Source organism: Ranitomeya imitator, chromosome 1 (assembly GCF_032444005.1).
Source record: "Ranitomeya imitator isolate aRanImi1 chromosome 1, aRanImi1.pri, whole genome shotgun sequence".
In the NCBI taxonomy this organism is placed as follows: domain Eukaryota; kingdom Metazoa; phylum Chordata; class Amphibia; order Anura; family Dendrobatidae; genus Ranitomeya; species Ranitomeya imitator.
In genome coordinates this window covers 443,195,329-443,214,261 of record NC_091282.1, presented here as the reverse complement: position 1 = coordinate 443,214,261, position 18,933 = coordinate 443,195,329, and the positions used below count along the sequence as shown (strand labels likewise).

The 18,933-nt window shown below is 45.3% G+C and overlaps 1 protein-coding gene across 1 annotated transcript in view; it reads left to right on the top strand.

Moving 5' to 3' along the window:
- PUM3 (pumilio RNA binding family member 3) overlaps positions 1 to 18,933 on the top strand; it is a 172,054-nt gene that overhangs the window by 43,736 nt on the left and 109,385 nt on the right. The window lies entirely within an intron of this gene.

Sequence of the window (18,933 nt, the reverse complement as noted above, 5' to 3'; positions counted from 1 at the left end):
GGGTGTGGCTTCACCCCCCCCCCCCCGTGGCTACGATCGCTCTGATTGGCTGTTGAAAGTGAAACTGCCAATCAGAGCGATTTGTAATATTTCACCTAAAAAACTGGTGAAATATTACAATCCAGCCATGGCCGTTGCTGCAATATCATCGGCCATGGCTGGAAACACTAATGTGCCCCCACCCCACCGATCGCCCCCCGATCTGTGCTCCGCTCCCCTCCGTCCTGTGCTCCGCTCCCCCGTCCTCCTGTCCGCTCCCCCCGTGCTCCAATCACACCCCCCGTGCTCCAATCAAACCCTCCCGCACTCCGATCCCCCCCTCCGCACAGCGATTCCCCCCCATGCTCCGATCCACCCCCCCGCACAGCGATCCCCCGCTCCGTGCTCCAATCCACCCCCCGTGTTCCGATCCACCCCCCAATGCTCCGATCCACCAACCCCCCCCCCCCCAGGGCTCCGACGCCCCCCCGTGCCCTGATCTCCCCCCCCCTTATACTTACCTAGCCTCCCGGGGTCTGACCGTCTTCTTTCCTGGGCGTCGCCATCTTCCAAAATGGCGGGCGCATGTGCAGTGCGCCCGCCGAATCTGCCGGCCGGCAGATTCATTCCAAAGTGAGTTTTGATCACTGAGAGAGGTTATATCTCAGTGATCAAAATAAAAAAAATAGTAAATGACCCCCCCCCCCCCCCTTTGTCTCCCCCATAGGTGGGGACAATAAAAAAAATAAAGATTTTTTTTTTTTTTTCCACTAAGGTTGGGGTAAGGGGTAGGGGTAGGGTTAGGGTAAGGGTAAGGGGTAGGGGTAGGGTTAGGGTTCGGGATGTGCACACGTATTCTGGAAAAATCCGCAGAGGATTTGATAAATCCGCAGTGCTAAACCGCTGTGGATTTATCGTGGATTTACCGCGGTTTTTCTGCGCATTTCACTGCGGTTTTACAACTGCGATTTTCTATTGGAGCAGTTGTAAAACCGCTGCGGAATCCGCAGAAAGAAGTGACATGCTGCGGAATGTAAACCGCTGCGTTTCCGTGCAGTTTTTCTGCAGCATGTGTACAGCGATTTTTGGTTCCCATAGGTTTACATTGAACTGTAAACTCATGGGAAGCTGCTGCGGATCCGCAGCGTTTTCCGCAGCGTGTGCACATACCTTTAGAATTAGGCTATGTGCACACGGTGCGGATTTGGCTGCGGATCCGCAGCAGTGTTCCATCAGGTTTACAGTACCATGTAAACATATGGAAAGCCAAATCCGCTGTGCCCATGGTGCGGAAAATACCGCGCGGGAACGCTGCGTTGTATTTTCCGCAGCATGTCAATTCTTTGTGCGGATTCCGCAGGGTTTTACACCTGTTCCTCAATAGGAATCCGCAGGTGAAATCCGCACAAAAAACACTGGCAATCCGCGGTAAATCCGCAGGTAAAACGCAGTGCCTTTTACCCGCGGATATTTAAAAAATGATGCTGAAAGATCTCATACGAATCCGCAACGTTGGCACATAGCCTTAGGGTTGGGTTGGAATTAGGGTTGTGGTTAGGGTTAGGGGTGTGTTGGGGTTAGGGGTGTGTTGGGGTTAGGGTTGTGATTAGGGTTACGGCTACAGTTGGGATAAGGGTTAGGGGTGTGTTGGGGTGTGTTGGAGTTAGAATTGAGGGGTTTCCACTGTTTAGGCACATCAGGGGTCTCCAAACGCAACATGGCGCCACCATTGATTCCAGCCAATCTTGTATTCAAAAAGTCAAATGGTGCTCCCTCACTTCCGAGCCCCGACGTGTGCCCAAACAGTGGTTTACCCCCACATATGGGGTACCTTAGTACTCAGGACAAACTGCGCAACAATTACTGGGGTCCAATTTCTCCTGTTACCCTTGAGAAAATAAAAAATTGCTTGCTAAAACATCATTTTTGAGGAAAGAAAAATGATTTTTTATTTTCACGGCTCTGCGTTGTAAACGTCTGTGAAGCACTTGGGGGTTCAAAGTGCTCACCACATATCTAGATAAGTTCCTTGGGGGGTCTAGTTTCCAAAATGGGGTCACTTGTGGGGGGTTTCTACTGTTTAGGCACATCAGGGGCTCTGCAAATGCAACGTGATGCCCGCAGACCATTCCATCAAAGTCTGCATTTCAAAAGTCACTACTTCCCTTCCGAGCCCCGACGTGTGCCCAAACAGTGGTTTACCCCCACATATGGAATATCAGTGTACTCAGGACAAACTGGGCAATAAATATTGAGGTCTAATTTCTTTTGTTACCCTTGAGAAAATAAAAAATTGCTTGCTAAAACATCATTTTTGAGGAAAGAAAAATGATTTTTTATTTTCACGGCTCTGCGTTGTAAACGTCTGTGAAGCACTTGGGGGTTCAAAGTGCTCACCACATATCTAGATAAGTTCCTTGGGGGGTCTAGTTTCCAAAATGGGGTCACTTGTGGGGGATTTCTACTGTTTAGGCACACCAGGGGCTCTGCAAACGCAACGTGACGTCCGCAGACCATTCCATCAAAGTCTGCATTTCAAAAGTCACTACTTCCCTTCTGAGCCCCGACGTGTGCCCAAACAGTGGTTTACCCCCACACATGGGGTATCAGCGTACTCAGGAGAAACTGGACAACAACTTTTGGGGTCCAATTTCTCCTGTAACCCTTGTGAAAATAAAAAATTCTGGGCTAAAAAATTATTTTTGAGGAAAGAAAACGTATTTATTATTTTCACGGCTCTGCATTATAAACTTCTATGAAGCACTTGGGGGTTGAAAGTGCTCACCACATATCTAGATAGGTTCCTTTGGGGGTCTAGTTTGGGGTCACTTGTGGGGGGTTTCTACTGTTTAGGCACACCAGGGGCTCTGCAAACGCAACGTGACGCCCGCAGACCATTCCATCAAAGTCTGTATTTCAAAACGTCACTACTTCATTTCCGAGCCCCGGCAAGTGCCCAAATAATAGTTTACCCCCACATATGGGGTATCAGCGTACTCAGGAGATACTGGACAACAAATATTGGGGTTAAATTTCTCCTGTTACCCTTGGGAAATTAAAAAATTCTGGCTAAAAAATTATTTTTGAGGAAAGAAAACGTATTTATTATTTTCACTGCTCTGTGTTATGAACTTCTGTGAAGCACTTGGGGGTTCAAAGTGCTCACCTCACATCTAGATAAGTTCCTTTCGGGGTCTAGTTTCCAAAATGGGGTCACTTGTGGGGGGTTTCTACTGTTTAGCCACATCAGGGGCTCTGCAAACGCAACGTGACGCCCGCAGAGCATTCCATCAAAGTCTGCATTTCAAAAAGTCACTACTTCACTTCCGAGCCCCAGCATGTGCCTAAACAGTGGTTTACCCCCACATATGGGGTATCAGCGTACTCAGGAGAAACTGGACAACAACTTTTGGGGTCAAATTTCTCCTGTTACCCTTGGGAAAATAAAAAATTGCGGGCTAAAAAATCATTTTTGAGAAAAGAAATTTTTTTTTTTATTTTCATGGCTCTGCGTTATAAACTTCTGTGAAGCACTTGAGGGTTCAAAGTGCTCACCGCACATCTAGATTAGTTCCTTTGGGGGTCTAGTTTCCAAAATGGGGTCATTTGTGGGGGATCTCCAATGTTTAGGCACACAGGGGCTCTCCAAACACGACATGGTGTCCGCTAATGATTGGAGCTAATTTTCCATTTAAAAAGCCAAATGGCGTGCCTTCCCTTCTGAGCCCTGCCGTGCGCCCAAACAGTGGTTTACCCCCACATGTGAGGTATCGGTGTACTCAGGAGAAATTGCCAAACAAATTTTAGGATCCATTTTATCCTGTTGTCCATGTGAAAATGAAAAAATAGAGGCTAAAAGAATTTTTTTGTGAAAAAAAAAAGTACTTTTTCATTTTTACGGATCAATTTGTGAAGCACCTGGGGGTTTAAAGGGCTCACTATGCATCTAGATAAGTTCCTTGGGGCGTCTAGTTTCCAAAATGGGGTCACTTGTGGGGGAGCTCCAATTTTTAGGTACACGGGGGCTCTCCAAACGTGACATGGTGTCCGCTAAAGAGTGCAGCCAATTTTTCATTCAAAAAGTCAAATGGCGCTCCTTCCCTTCCAAGCCCTGCCGTGCGCCCAAACAGTGGTTTACCCCCACATATGAGGTATCAGCGTACTCAGGACAAATTGGACAACAACTTTCGTGGTTCAGTTTCTCTTTTTACCATTGGGAAAATAAAAAAATTGTTGCTGAAAGATCATTTTTGTGACTAAAAAGTTAAATGTTCATTTTTTCCTTCCATGTTGCTTCTGCTGCTGTGAAGCACCTGAAGGGTTAATAAACTTCTGGAATGTGGTTTTGTGCACCTTGAGGGGTGCAGTTTTTAGAATGGTGTCACTTTTGGGTATTTTCAGCCATATAGACCCCTCAAACTGACTTCAAATGTGAGGTGGTCCCTAAAAAAAATGGTTTGGTAAATTTCGTTGTAAAAATGAGATATCGCTGGTCAAATTTTAACCCTTATAACTTGCTAGCAAAAAAAATTTTGTTTCCAAAATTGTGCTGATGTAAAGTAGACGTGTGGGAAATGTTATTTATTAACTATTTTGTGTCACATATCTCTCTGGTTTAACAGAATAAAAATTCAAAATGTGAAAATTGCGAAATTTTCGCCAAATTTCCGTTTTTATCACAAATAAACACAGAATTTATTGACCTAAATTTACCACTAACATGAAGCCCAATATGTCACGAAAAAACAATCTCAGAACCGCTAGGATCCGTTGAAGCGTTCCTGAGTTATTACCTCATAAAGGGACACTGGTCAGAATTGCAAAAAACGGCAAGGTCTTTAACCCCTTTACCCCCAAGGGTGGTTTGCACGTTATGGACCGGGCCAATTTTTACAATTCTGACCACTGTCCTTTTATGAGGTTATAACTCTGGAACGCTTCAACGGATCCCGGTGATTCTGACACTGTTTTCTCGTGACATATTGTACTTCATGATAGTAGTAAAATTTCTTTGATATTACCTGCGTTTATTTGTGAAAAAAACGGAAATTTGGCGAAAATTTTGAAAATTTCGCAATTTTCCAACTTTTAATTTTTATGCAATTAAATCACAGAGATATGTCACACAAAATACTTAATAAGTAACATTTCCCACATGTCTACTTTACATCAGCACAATTTTGGAACCAAAATTTTTTTTTGTTAGGGAGTTATAAGGGTTAAAAGTTGACCAGCAATTTCTCATTTTTACAACACCATTTTATTTTAGGGACCACATCTCATTTGAAGTCATTTTGAGGGGTCTATATGATAGAAAATACCCAAGTGTGACACCATTCTAAAAAGTGCACCCCTCAAGGTTCTCAAAACCACATTCAAGAAGTTTATTAACCCTTCAGGTGCTTCACAGGAATTTTTGGAATGTTTAAATAAAAATTAACATTTAACTTTTTTTCACAAAAAATTTACTTCAGCTCCAATTTGTTTTATTTTACCAAGGGTTACAGGAGAAAATGGACCCCAAACGTTGTTGTACAATTTGTCCTAAGTACGCTGATACCCCATATGTGGGGGTTAACCACTGTTTGGGCGCATGGCAGAGCTCGGAAGGGAAGGAGCGCCATTTGACTTTTCAATGCAAAATTGACTGGAATTGAGATGGGACGCCATGTTGCGTTTGGAGAGCCACTGATGTGCCTAAACATTGAAACCCCCCACAAGTGACACCATTTTGGAAAGTAGACCCCCTAAGGAACTTATCCAGAGGTGTGGTGAGCACTTTGACCCACCAAGTGCTTCACAGAAGTTTATAATGCAGAACCGTAAAAATAAAAAATCATTTTTTTTTTCACAAAAATTATCTTTTCGCCCCCAATTTTTTATTTTCCCAATGGTAAGAGAAGAAATTGGACCACAAAAGTTGTGGCACAATTTGTCCTGAGTACTCTGATACCCCATATGTGGGGGTAAACCATTGTTTGGGCGCATGGGACAGCTCGGAAGGGAAGGAGCGCCATTTGGAATACAGACTTAGATGGAATGGTCTGCAGGCGTCACATTGTGTTTGCAGAGCCCCTAATGTACCTAAACAGTAGAAGCCCCCCACAAATGACCCCATATTGGAAACTAGACCCCCCAAGGAACTTATCTAGATGTGTTGTGAGAACTTTGAGCCCCCAAGTATTTCACTACAGTTTATAACGCAGAGCCGTGAAAAAAAAAAAAAAAATTTCCCCTCAAAATTATTTTTTAGCCAACAGTTTTGTATTTTCTCGAGGGTAAAAGGAGAAATTGGACCCCAAAAGTTGTTGTCCAATTTGTCCTGAGTGCGTTGATACCCCATATGTGGGGGGGGAGCCAGCGTTTAAGCGCATGGGAGGGCTCGGAAGGGAAGGAGCGCCATTTGGAATGCAGACTTAGATGGAATGGTCTGCAGGCGTCACATTGCGTTTGCAGAGCCCCTAATATACCTAAACAGTAGAAACCCCCACAAGTGACCCCATATTGGAAACTAGACCCCCCCACGAACTTATCTAGATGTGTTGTGAGAACTTTGAGCCCCCAAGTGTTTCACTACAGTTTATAACGCAGAGCCGTGAAAATAAAAAATCTTTTTTTCCCACAAAAATTATTTTTTAGCCCCCAGTTTTGTATTTTCCCAAGGGTAACAGGAGAAATTGGACCCAAAAAGTTGTTGCTCAATTTGTCCTGAGTACGCTGATACCCCATATGTTGGGGTAAACTCCTGTTTGGGCACACGGGAGAGCTCGGAAGGGAAGGAGCACTGTTTTACTTTTTCAATGCAGAATTGGATGGAATTGAGATCGGTCACCATGTCGAGTTTGGAGATCCCCCTGATGTGCCTAAACAGTGGAAACCCCCCAATTATAACTGAAACCCTAATCCAAACACACCCCTAACCCTAATCCCAACGGTAACCCTAACCACACCTTTAACCCAGACACACCCCTAACCCTAATCCCAACCCTATTCCCAACCGTAAATGTAATCCAAACCCTAACTCTAACTTTAGCCCCAACCCTAACTGTAGCCTTAGCCCTAACCCTAATGGGAAAATGGAAATAAATACATTTTTTTCATTTACTTTTATAGCGGGTTTTTTAGCGGATTTTTATGATTGGCAGCCGTCACACACTGAAAGACGCTTTTTATTGCAAAAAATATTTTTTGCGTTACCACATTTTGAGAGCTATAATTTTTCCATATTTGAGTCCACAGAGTCATGTGAGGTCTTGTTTTTTGCGGGACGAGTTGACGTTTTTATTGGTAACATTTTCGGGCACGTGACATTTTTTGATCGCTTTTTATTCCGATTTTTGTGAGGCAGAATGACCAAAAACCAGCTATTCATGAATTTCTTTTGGGGGAGGCGTTTATACCGTTCCGCGTTTGGTAAAATTGATGAAGCAGTTTTATTCTTCGGTTCAGTACGATTACAGCGATATCTCATTTATATCATTTTTTTTATGTTTTGGCCCTTTTATACGATAAAAACTATTTTATAGAAAAAAATAATTATTTTTGCATCGCTTTATTCTGAGGACTATAACTTTTTTATTTTTTGCTGATGTTGCTGTATGGCGGCTCATTTTTTGCGGGACAAGATGACGCTTTCAGCGGTAGCATGGTTATTTATATCCGTCTTTTTGATCGCGTGTTATTCCACTTTTTGTTTGGCGGTATGATAATAAAGCGTTGTTTTTTGCCTCGTTTTTTTTTCTTTTCTTACGGTGTTTACTGAAGGGGTTAACTAGTGGGCCAGTTTTATAGGTCGGGTCGTTACGGACGCGGCGATACTAAATATGTGTACTTTTATTGTTTTTGTTTTTTTTTATTTAGATAAAGAAATGTATTTATGGGAATAATAATTTTTTTTTTTTTTCATTATTTAGGATTTTTTTTTTTTTTTTACACACTTGGAAATTTTTTTTTTTACTTTTTTACTTTGTCCCAGGGGGGGGACAATACAGATCGGTGATCTGCCAGTTTGCACAGCACTCTGACAGATCACCGATCTGTCTCAGAGTGCTGCAGCGTTACCAAGTGCCTGCTCTGAGCAGGCACTTGGTAAGCCACCTCCCTCCCTGCAGGACCCGGATCCGCGGCCATCTTGGATCCGGGACTTACTGCAGGGAGGGAGGTAGGAGACCCCCGTAGCAACGCGTTGCTGCGGGGGTCTCAGGGAAGCACGCAGGGAGCCCCCTCCCTGCGCGATGCTTCCCTGCACCGCCGGCACATCGCGATCATCTTTGATCGCGGTGTGCCGGGGGTTAATGTGTCGGGGGCGGTCCGTGACCGCTCCTGGTGCATAGTGCCGGATGTCAGCTGCGATAAGCAGCTGACACCCGGCCGCGATCGGCGGCGCTCCCCCCGTGGGCGCAGCCGATCGCGCTGGACGTAATATTCCGTCCTTGGGAATTAAGGCCTACCCCACATGGACGGAATATTACGTCCAATGGCAGAAAGGGGTTAAGGTCAAAATAGGCTGGGTCATGAAGGGGTTAAAATAAACGATCTCGAGTGAGATACAGTACTTTTTTTTTTTTTTTTTTTTTTTCTTTGGAAAATCCCCTGAACGACCAGAGGTATTTTTGGTTTTGCACTTTCATTTTTTGCTCCCTTTCTTCCCAGAGCCATAACTCTATTTTATTATTTATTGTTATAGCGCCATTTATTACATGGCGCTTTACATGTGAGGATTTTCTGTCAATATGGCCATGTAAGGGCTTGTTTTTTGCAAGACGAGTTGTACTTTTGAACGACACCATTGGTTTTTGCATGTCATGTGCTAAAAAAAAGTTCCAAGTGTGGTGAAATTGAAAAAAAAAAGTGCAATCCCACACTTGTTTTTCAGGTAGCAAAAGAAAAAAGCAGGATGCACTCACCAATCTTCAAAGTAGCAAACAAACAAGATAAGTTATATACTATTAATCCACATAAATTATGTTTAGGGAAAGAAGAAAAGTTTTTTACAAAAAACAGCAGCGATATAAACAATTGTAAGATATCCTACAGTCGGTATTTTAAGCTTCATGCGAAAAAGATTTTTTTATGCAAAAAAGATTTTTTTATATAAATATATGCAACACAATAACTCACTCTCTAAAATAAATAATAAAGAGCCTTCACAGAAAAATGGACATATCTATTCTATCATTAAATCCTAATGGTCCCACAGCGTTGGTTCGCATAATCCATTTGGCTTCCTGCCTCAGAAGGAGATTGTCCCAATTACCTCCCCTGGCCGGAGCATTCACTCGTTCAATTCCTGCAAATGTAAGTACAGCGGCGTTACCTCCATGTACATCTCTGATATGTGAAATCAGCCTAGGGACACCTTTCCCGGTAATTATCGACCTGCAATGTTCACGAAATCTGATATATAGGGAACGAATAGTTTTCCCTATATAAAACAACTTGCAGGGACAAAAAATAACATAGACAACGTGATGGGTTTTGCAGGTTATAAAATCTTTTACACAGTGATCTATGCCTCCCATATGCAGTACCCGCTCCGTGTTATGCTGACTACAAAATGAACAATGTCCACATTTAAAATTTCCCTTGGGGATACTGGAATTTAGCCAATTCTTATTATTGTTAGGAACAATTCTATTTCTGACTAATTTATCTCTCAGACGTATACTGCGTTTATTAGCGATTAAGGGACCTTTTGTGGCGATATCAGCTATGTCTTTATCGCGCTCCAACAAGTGCCAATTTTTCCTGATAGAGGAACGAATATGACTGTCCATTGTGCTAAAACGGAAACAAAAAGTGAATTTCTTCTCTTTATTTTTACCCGTATCGTTAGCACTATTACTGCATATTAACCCTGTATTTCCACCCTCCATGACTCTATTTCAGGCTGACTGAATCCATTTTGTGGGGTACCCCCTTTGTTTAAATCTCTTTTCCATCTCCAAAGATTGTCTAGAAAAACCCTCATCAGTGTTATTTGCTCTCCTAACTCTGAGGAATTGACTATAGGGTAATGCATTTTTTACATGCCTAGGGTGGTAGCTGTTAAAATGTAACATAGCATTTGTGGCTACTGGTTTCTGATACAGAGAGGTACAGATAACTCCTTCCTTTATTTCAACAAATATGTCTAAAAAAACCAATGACTGCCCTCCAAATACAGATGTAAATGTCATATTCATGTCATTATTTTTGTTCAAAAAAAGCACAAAGTCATTGAATAGGGCTTCTGTACCATCCCATATGATCACTATGTCATCGATCTATCTAGCAAATAATTTGATGTGTTTTAAAAAACAATTTCTGTCAGAATAGATACAGTGGGGCAAAAAAGTATTTAGTCAGTCAGCAATAGTGCAAGTTCCACCACTTAAAAAGATGAGAGGCGTCTGTAATTTACATCATAGGTAAACCTCAACTATGGGAGACAAACTGAGAAAAAAAATCCAGAAAATCACATTGTCTATTTTTTTTTTTATCATTTTTTTTGCATATTATGGTGGAAAATAAGTATTTGGTCAGAAACAAACAATCAAGATTTCTGGCTCTCACAGAACTGTAACTTCTTCTTTAAGAGTCTCCTCTTTCCTCCACTCATTACCTGTAGTAATGGCACCTGTTTAAACTTGTTATCAGTATAAAAAGACACCTGTGCACACCCTCAAACAGTCTGACTCCAAACTCCACTATGGTGAAGACCAAAGAGCTGTCAAAGGACACCAGAAACAAAATTACAGACGCCTCTCATCTTTTTAAGTAGTGGAACTTGCACTATTGCTGACTGACTAAATACTTTTTTGCCCCACTGTATACCTTTCTTCAAAAAAAGCCAAGTATAAGTTAGCGAATGTGCATGCAGCTGGCGTGCCCATCGCTGTACCAACTACTTGTATAAACCATTTGTCCAAAAAAGTGAAAGCATTATGAGATCAGATAAAATTTAATCCATCACATACAAAATCAATGAAATGTGCACTATTACCTGTAGAGCCCAATATTTGTCTAATGGCGTCAACCCCCTTGTCATGAGGGATATTTGTATAAAGACTTTCTACGTCTATGGAAGCCAAAGAAAAACCTTGTTGCCACTGAAAATTGCGTATGTTACTCAAAAAGGCTTTTGTATCCTTTAAATAAGACGGTATGTCTTTAAGCAATGGGTACAATAACCAGTCTATGTACTGGGACAAAGGCTCAGTTAATGAGCCTGTCCCAGAAACAATTGGTCGCCCAGGAGGGTGGTCTATAGATTTGTGGACCTTTTGGGTTACAGTACCAATGTGCCTTAATAGGGTAATCAGGCAGCAGTTTTTCTGCTTTTTTCTGCGAGATCACTCCTCGTTCTACCTATTTCCGCAAAAAAGTCATCAACTCGATTTTATGTTTATGCGTGGGGTCACCGGACAAAGGTTTATATATTTTATCATCGGACAATTGTTTTGAGGCTTCTGATATATACTTTTCTTCTTTCCCTAAACATAATTTATGTGGATTAATAGTATATAACTTATCTTGTTTTTATTCAGGCTGCACTCGGATGTCACCCGAGTGCATGTTTTTAGTTTGTATTTCTTGACATGAGTGAGGTTGTAGGTGTGTGGGCGGGTTCATGTTGGGGGTGGGCTTATTGGCCACCATATCCCATCCACCACTCTGCCCTCACTCATGCAGACCCGTTGAAGCGCAAGGACCGCGCGAAACGGCCGTCGTCTCCCCTGCTCGCACGAGCTCCTTTTCTTCTCCCCTGGCCATGAAGTTTTAATTGTGAAGACTCAATAAAATTTACTACTTTGAAGATTGGTGAGTGCATCCTGCTTTTTTCTTTTGCTACCTGGGACACATATGTTATTTCATGGTTTTGCACCCGATATCTTTTTTGCCATGGCTGTTGCTGACATGATATAGCTTTCTAGTACCGGCTTTCCTGAAGATTATGGATTTAGTTGGGGCAGTGCCGTCCATATGCTATTTTCTCTCTTTTATTCGTTTTTGCCACACTTGTTTTTGTTTGGCTTTTTTACTAGGTTCACTAAATGCTAGAACTGACCTGACATTATGATTCTCCAGGTCATTACGAATTCACAGACACGAAACATGTCTAGGTTACGTTTTACCTAAGTGGTGAAAAAAAATTCCAAACTTTGTTAAAAAAATAAATTGTGCCATTTTCCATTACCCGTAGCGTCTCCATTTTTCGTGATCTCGGGTTGGGTGAAGGCTTAATCTTTGCGCGCCGAGATGGCGTTTTTAAAGGGAACCTGTCACCCCAAAAATGGAAGTTGAGCTAAGCCCACCGGCATCAGGGGCTTAGATTATACTCACCCAGGAGCTGTCTGGTCCGATGGGCGTCACGGTCCGGGGCTGCAGCGTGAAGACAAGACGAGGACATCATCGTAAGAAGATGGGAGGACCGGACCGCGACGCCCATCGGACCGGGACCGCCCCTGGGTGAGTATAATCTAACCTCTTTTCCAGTTCACCACCTGACAGCACCATTGGAGGACGTCCTTCTTACCCTCAGTGGGACAGGAACAACAAGCGGTTAAAAGGACCCACTCCACCCACCAGTGTTTTCCTGTCCCACTGTGGATAGGAACAGCAAGCTTTTCCTCCGACGGTGCTGTGCAGATGGTGGGGATTGGGGGGGCCCAGCCTTTCCCTTCCCTGCCTTAAGATATCTGTGGCTGATACCTGCTATGGGGGGTCCCTCAGCCTCCCCAGTGTAGCGCTGCTCCTGGGGTCGGGTCCGTTTCCTCCGCACAGGGCGCTCTCGGTTCCCAGCATGCGGCCGCATCTTTCTCCAGAGACCGCTTCCAAGCGGTCACTTCTGACCGCGACGGCCGCGTCACTTCCGGTCACGGTGAGCGCCGGAGCACGGGGACGCCAGCAGCAGCGTCGGCCTCGGGTGAGGCTTTGGAGCACGGTCAGCCGCAGCGGCGGTAAGGAGGGCAGGATCAACCAGGTAAATCCTATATAAATGTCATAAGGGGGTCTTTATGCCACTGGCCATCCTGACGGGGAGCACTCGGCTATACGGCTAAACTATCTTCGCTATGGAAGAGACAGCCTGACCTGAGGGGACTGACCAGCTTCAGGGGCACGTGAGTGGGCTAATCTAAGCTCACCCTTCCCCCTACTTCCCTAATTACTGGGTATCTCTGCATTCTAGGCAGAGCCTCCCATCCCCGCGCCTGGAAGGAAAAAATCCGGGAAAAATAAATGCCCGATATGTGCTGCTAAATTTCCGGAAAATTGACGGAAGCCACTATGGAAGTCATGCACATCTAAGATTGTGGGTGATGAACAGACAGCGTTATTAACCAGTATGAGAACAATGATTTGTCAGGAGGTTCAGGCATCCATCTCAAGCCAGAATCTTCCCCAGACAAGTCAGTCAGAACCGCAAACATCACGGAAAAGGCCAAGAGAGTCTAGTCCTTCTTCTGAAGAAGAGAATTCAGAAGAATCCGAATAGGAAGGAAGAGAGAAATCATTGGCCAGAGGGAAAAGATATCTCTTCTTGGCTGCAGATACTGATGAGCTTCTTCATGCAGTTCGTAACACCATGCAGTTACAGGACACGCCAGAGGAAACCTCGATCCAGGATGAAATGTTTGGTGGTTTACATGCTCAAGTCACAAAGGTTTTTCCAGTCAACAATCATATTCGTTCCATGAGTCTGGAAGAATGGCAGGAAGCGGAGAAGAGACTAGTAGTACCTAGAGACTTCAGACTCATTTTACCTTATAATCCAGAGGACATTAAAGTGTGGGATGAAGTTCCCAAGATTGATGTTCCATTGGCAAAGGTGGCAAAGAAGACCTCAATTCCATTTGAAGATTCCTCCGCTTTAAAGGATCCAATGGATCGCAAAGCAGATGGACTGCTCAGGAGAACTTTGATACAGGAAAGAAATATATCTTGGTACCGTGTTAGCCAGTGGATAGAAAAATATTTAGAATTGAGAGTCCTCAGTGGTTGATACCTTTTAATGGCTAACTGAAAAGATGGTAACAAATTGCAAGCTTTCGAGACTACACAGGTCTCTTCATCAGGCAAAGTCTTTGCCTGATGAAGAGACCTGTGTAGTCTCGAAAGCTTGCAATTTGTTACCATCTTTTCAGTTAGCCATTAAAAGGTATCAACCACTGAGGACTCTCGATTCTAAATATTTTTCAGGAGAACTTTGGAATCCTCGGCAGCAATAATACGGGCCAATATAGCTGCAACAATCTATAGCCCGGTTCATGCATTTATGGATAGACTATTTGGAGGAACATCTCAAAGCTAATACTTCCAGAGATGTTATTTTAAAATCTCTTCCGTTACTTAAACTCGCAACAGGCTTTATGGCAGACACTTCAGCAGAATCTGTACGCTTCGCCGCCAGAAGAGAGTCTTTGTCCAACGCGGCCAGAAGGGCTATCTGGCTAAAGATTTTTTTCTCCGTCAGGAAAGAAATCCCTAACACAGTGCGGGGCGGGGATTCCAAAGGTGGCTGGCCGCAATGCCCGCGCAGGCGCAGTCTGCAAGCCTGACTGGGACGTCAGACGGCCAGAGCTTACTGCGTCTGCACAGCAGTACACTGCGCAGGCGCCGGTTTTGAAACGTACACAGCGCTGAGGGGGTGGCGCCGAAAGCGCAGGAAGATTGGAGTGATGGCAGAGGAGCGGTTAGAGCTGGGAAGTGAGGACCCGCCTCCCTGGCTAGAGACAGGAATAGTTTATAACGGCTGGAGGGGGGTGACAGTGGCCCTTTAACCCAGCCTTCCTCCCCAAGGTAGTATCCTCAACAAATATAAATCAGGAGATAATCCTTCCCTCATTCTGCCAACACCCTAGAAGCACAAAGGAAGGGGTCCATCATAACCTTGACGTTAGGGAGACTGTTCTAAAATACCTGGGGGCGACGGAAGGTTGGAGACGGGACACTAACTTGTTATTACAGTACGGGGGTCCAAATAGAGGTTGTAAGGCAGCAAAATCAACCATTGCTAGGTGGATCAAAACCATGATAAACCTAGCATATACAGACCAAGGGAAAGATTCCCTGGATATTCTTAGAGCCCATTCAACTCGAGCTATCTCTACATCATGGGTGGAGAAGGGGGGAGCCTCAGCAGAGCAAATTTGTAGGGCGGCGACTTGGACCCGTCTTTCTACCTTTGCCAGACACTATAAATTAGATGTCTCATCAGATCAGTTAGCTTGTGGTAGAAAAGTATTACATGCAGTAGTCCCACCCTAGTTTACCATCCTTTGGTATTCCTCCAATGGTGCTGTCAGGTGGTGAACTGGAAAACATTAATTAGTCTTACCGATTAATTGTATTTCCAGGAATCCATCCTGACAGCACTACTAGTTCCCTCCCACTGCAAGTTTATACTATTGACTAATGTGATGTAACATTGGTGTATGACTGTTAATACTCTCTTTTTGCATCCATCCAGATGTGGTACTTAGAAAACCACTGGTGGGTGGAGTGGGGAGGGTCCTTTTAACCGCTTGTTGTTCCTGTCCCACTGAAGGTAAGAAGGACGTCCTCCAATGGTGCTGTCAGATGGATTCCTGGAAATACAATTACCAGTAGGTCTAATTACCGTTTTTCTCCTCTTTCAGGATACATCGGGGGCTTATCTACAGCATTACAGAATGCTGTAGATAAGCCTCTGATGCCGGTGGGCTTATCTCATCTTCGATTTTGGGGGTGACAGGTTCCCTTTAATGATACCATTTGGTGCAGATACGTTCTTTTTATTGCCTGTTAATGCATTTTAATGCAATGTCGCGGAAAACAAAAAAAACGTAATTCTGGCATTTTGACTTTTTATTTTTTTCATGCTATGATCAGGTTAATCCTTTTTTTTTTTTTTTATCGGGCTATTCTGAACTCGGTGGTACCAAATAATTTTTATTTTGAATGGGATGAAAGGGGGTGCTTTTAAACTTCTTTATTTTATTTTATTTTTTTTTTAAAACATTTTTTTTTTTTACTTTTGGCATGCTTCAATAGTCTCCATGGGAGACTAGAAGCTGCTATAACCACATTGGCTCAGCTACATACAGGCAATGATTAGTTTGCCTATATGTAGCTGAATTACTCACCTGCTAAGAGTGCCGGCCACTGGTCTCCAGGAGACCTCTGGTTGTCATGCCAATCCACCGGTGACTCGTGATGGAGGCCACCGGTGGGGGTATTTCCGGCGTGATTGCCGGAAGTGCTTGTTAAATGCCGCTGTCAGCCTTTGACAGCGGTATTTAACCCGTTCATGACCTTGGGATTTTCCGTTTTCCATGTTCGTTTTTTCGCTCCCCTCCTTTCCAGAGGCATAACTTTTTTTTTATTTTTCCATCAATATGATCATGTGAGGGCTTATTTTTTGCGGGACGAGTTGTACTTTTGAACGACACCATTGGTTTTACCATATTGTGTACTAGAAAACGGTAAAAAAAATTCCAAGTGCGGTGAAATTGCAAAAAATGTGCAATCCCACACTTGTTTTTTGTTTGGCTTTTTTTTTTTTTTTTGCTAGGTTCACTATATGCTAGAACTGACCTGCCATTATGATTCTCCAGGTCATTATGAGTTCATAGACACCAAACATGTCTAGGTTATTTTTTTATCTAAGTGGTGAAAAAAATTACTTTTTTAGTGATACCATTTTGGTGCAGATACGATCTTTTGATCACCCATTATTGCATTTTAATGCAATGTCACGGCGAGAAAAAAAAATGTAATTTCTCTATCGCCTTTCATTGGGGGACACAGGAACCATGGGTGTATGCTGCTGCCACTAGGAGGCTGACACTATGCAAATATAAAAAAGTTGGCTCCTCCTGTGCAGTGTACACCCCACCGACAGGAAGAAAGATCTTCAGTTTAGCTTAGTGTCAGTAGGAGGTGGACACGGGTCTTTCATTAGACCCTTATCTACCTCAATGTGCGTCGTTCCTTTTCAGGTTTTCCGGAAGGGATACAGGGTGAGCAGTCACACCTGTAGTCCCACAATACGGACTATGAGTACGGCGTGTACTGCCACCCCGTATCCTCATAGATCCCTCACCAGGACCAAGATCCTAGCCCACAAGCGTGCTCAGAAGTCCGGTCCTGCATCCGTCCCCCACCCACTCGCCCACCAGAGCCTGTCGGTTTGGAGGAGACGAGGACGTCCATCAGCTCCCTGGACGTCTGAAATTTTCCCCAGAATGAGGTTAGTAAGGACAGCGTGGGATGTTTTAGGTAAGTATTCCAAAGTACCTCTGAGTCCTTCCTCAGTCCCAGGGCAGTCATTTGGGGGTCCCTTGGGATATTTTTCCAGGCTGCCTTCACTTTCACATGGGGCGGGGGTCTTCGCCCCTTTCGCGTGGCAGCCGCGCTATGGCGGCTGCGCTGTTATTGGCCTTACAGGCGGCTGCGTTGCCCTTTTTCCCCCGGCCGCATTGTGGTCTGGCCTGGTGCGGCGGTCGTGTGACCTGCGGCCGCACTGTTTCTGCCCCGGCGCGGCGGCCTTAGGTAGCCGCGCCGATTCCCTCTTACGGCCGCACTTTTCTGCTCGCTGGCAGCCGCGCCGCTTTCTACGGCGGCACAGTTTCTTCTGGCGCAGCGGCTTTGCTGGCACCGCGCCGCTTCCTCTCCCGGCCTCACTGTGCCCTTTTGCCTCAGCGCGGCGGCCTTGCAGGCAACCGCGCCGCTTTTCCTGACGTCGGCACTTTACCCGCCGCCGCGGCCCTTCCGGGTGGCCTCCAGCCTCAAATTTAGGCCCCGGCTTCTCCCGGGGTCTACTTCCGGCTTCCTCCTCCGGCCACACCGTGCCCTTTTGCCGCGGCGCGGCAGCCTTGCAGGCAACCGCGCCGTTTTTCCCGCCGCCGCGGCCCTTCCTGGCGGCCACCGGCCTCAAATTTAGGCCCCGGCTTCTTCCGGGGCCTACTTCCGGCGCCGCGTCCCCTCCCACTTCCTCTCTCTCGGGCGGGCTTTTCTCCCGCCCGATTATCACGGCAAGCTCCGCCCACCGCCGCCATCTTGGTGCTCCTGGCCTGGCGTTAAGCCCGCCCACCACTCCCAGGCAGCCACAGATACTTATTTCTGAGCCAGGAACGTTTCTCTTTGCCCATCTTAAGAGCGCAATTTTCTGGCGTCCTCACATCTCCCACTGGCCTGCAGGCAAGCTACATCGGACAAGAGAGTCCATCAGATGTCTGCCTGTTCTCCTAGGGGCTATCGTTCCTGAGGAGCATCTTCCAAGCCGTGCAGCCTTCCATCCGGAAACCGCAGCGTCTGCCGTGAGTACCTCTACACCGTCCCCTACTCTCCAGACATTTCCCTCAGGGGCCCCTTCGGGCTAATTTTAAAGGTGGTCTCTCCCGGCCTCCTACTTTGTCCTGTGCCTTACTGAAACACTTTCAGGGTTCGTCTTGTAACCCCAAGCTTCCCTCAGGCAGGCCCGCAGCAACCCACATTATGTTCACCGCCTAAGACTCCCCTGCTGCTCCGCCTCAGAGTGAAATTCCCTCCCCAGGCTGGGCCTCCCCTCTGTCTCTTTCAGTAGCGAATCTCACACGGGTGTCCCAGACCCTTGTGTCCGTGCTCGATTAGTTGCCCCTGCGGACTTCCGTAGTAGCCAGCGGGTCGCTAGAAGCTCCGTCCGAGTCTTCCATGCAGGCCGCGAAAGATCCAGACGGGAATGCCGGTCTGAGTTCTCTTCTCGGTCCATCTTGCCTCACGGTCCTTCTCTGTGGTCGACTTCCCCCTGATCCCCTTCCCGGAGTCAGGCGAGGCCTCGGAGGATAATTTGGGGCCGAAGTTGAACCAAATCATAGCATGAGGGATATGGTTCAAAGCTTCATTGGAGCGTCCAATCTGACCTGTGGCATCAAAGATCCCTCTACGGAACCTGCAGATCAGGCGGTTTCGTTTAGACGGTCTAAACTACCTCCCAAGGGATTCGCTCCTCAT